The sequence below is a fragment of the Vigna radiata genome, chromosome 11 (genome assembly GCF_000741045.1).
Source record: "Vigna radiata var. radiata cultivar VC1973A chromosome 11, Vradiata_ver6, whole genome shotgun sequence".
NCBI lineage: Eukaryota > Viridiplantae > Streptophyta > Magnoliopsida > Fabales > Fabaceae > Vigna > Vigna radiata.
Genome location: NC_028361.1, coordinates 13419265 through 13421512, shown reverse-complemented (window position 1 = coordinate 13421512; position 2248 = coordinate 13419265).

Genomic DNA, 2248 nt, shown 5'->3' with positions numbered 1-2248 from the left:
CTCACCCTTGCACTTGTATGTTGTGTGTGTTTGCTTTTNCCCCCTTGCGATGATCATCCAATCCTTTGGATGTGAGCAGTAGGTGATGATGTACCTCTGGAGCAGGCATTGGAGACCGAGGAAGATCCAGCACCTAGTGCTTAGGCGATTATATTGTTTTATTTCTTTTAGTTTATCATATTTTGCAAGACCTTGGACCTTTGTACTTGATTTACTTGTCGTTTTAATTTTCCCTCTATTTTGGATGACTGTAATTCATACTTATACAGTTATTTCTACTCTTAACTGCTTTCTATTATTATAATATGTTGCATTCCACATGATATAGATATACTTATATTTTTGGGATGTTACAGTGGATGTTTCATTCCTCCCAATGATGATCAACTAATTTATTTGTTCTGGTTTTTGTTTCATATATGACAGATTAATTATTATTATAAAATATAAAATATAAAGTTTAATCCTAAAAATTAAAAATAAACATGAAATCAATCTTTTTCATTGTGAAGGCTAGAATATTCTCTGTTGTAAGTGGAGTTTCATCCACATTCCAAAGTCCTGTTGAAAAATTTTCTTTGGTGTTATTGAGGCATTATCTCCAAAAGAATTTTTTTCTTAACCTTGAAATTGTCTGACCAACTGCAGATAGTAAAGTAACATACAATGCATAAATTCTACTATTGTTTTGCTTTACTAAAAATATAAGCAGCAAATAGCATTGTGGCAGATTCAATAACCTTTAACATTTTTTATATCAGATTACATGAATATCAGTAATTAACCTTTAGCATTTCTTATACTGATTCAATAATCAGATTTGAAAACACTATTTTTTTTTATACTGATTGGATTTATAAGAACTAGAAATGGATCTAGAAAATTAATTAATATTGAAAACACTATTTTCAGTTTCTCTCTTGGAGCTAAACTATACAGTACAGAGCAAAATGAGCATTCAAGAAACTTTTCGAAAAATGAATTGAACATATCTGCTTCAGATTAGTAACAGCACCCTGCACCACCACAGATTTTTTTCTCCACCACCTCATTCCACAATTGTCCTTGAGTAAAAAATGAATTACCATAATTAAAATGTTAAAAAAAAAAAACCGAAATGGAAGATCAGTTTAGACATCCGTCAACAGATATCCATGTCCGTTGAAGTGACACATTCTGCTCCACAAGCTCTCTATCTCGCTCACGGAGCCTTTGCTCCTCTAATTGGTATTTCTCAAGTTTAAATGACCAGTCAGTTGACCTCCTGTCCAATTCCTTCTCCAATGCTGATTGCATCTCATTTTTTTCTTTTTCTGGTCTTTGAATCCGATAATCAAGTTCTGTTTTGACACGGCTAAGTTCTTCTCTGGCGAATACTCTGTCAGAAATTTGAGATCTTAGATGGGTTGAAACTTCCAGAGCCAAACTTATTTTCTCTCTAGTAGATGTCTGATTGTCTCAATCAATACTGACACATCATAACCACCATCTGGAAAAAAGCTTTCTCGTTAAGAAAAATAACCCTCTCTTCATCCTCATTTGATCTTCTTATTAGGTTTGCATCATTTGGTTCGTTTTTATCATTTTACATCATTGTAATGTTTTATTTTTACAAACCTATAAAAAGGAAAGTATGTGAAAATGTTAGATTTTTGTACAATAATATTATTGCTCCAATAAAATAGGATAGGTATATTTTATGATTGAGAAACATAGGTATTGTTGAGACGAAGTTATTGAAGTGGGTAATATTATACAAGGGAAAGACGAAGAGGAGGTATGAAGACAGAGTGTTAGATATTTCTAATTGTAGACATGTAAATAGTATTTTTGATGAATAGTCCTGGTAGAGAAAAGAGGGTGAAACAAGTGTAGCACCAGAAGAGAAGAATAGTATAGGAGGGCATTGTGTGATAAATGCCAAAACATTAATGATAGAAGAGATACACCTGTCATGATATTGGTATTTTGTTGAAATATCAAACATGGGTATCACATGGGGGTACCCTTATCATATTACTTTGATTGGCAATACTGAACGAGGAAGAGTACTCCTTCCTCCACCTCACCTCCTTCTTCCTGCACCTCTAATTTTATCATTTTATCCTTCATTAATTAAAGTCAACATAGGAGTAATAATGACATAATTATCTTTTAACTATTAACCATTTTCTAACCATCAGCAACTATGTTCCACCAGTGCATGCACCCCCTCTTGTTCTTCCATTTTTTTTTTACTTGCAGCTGG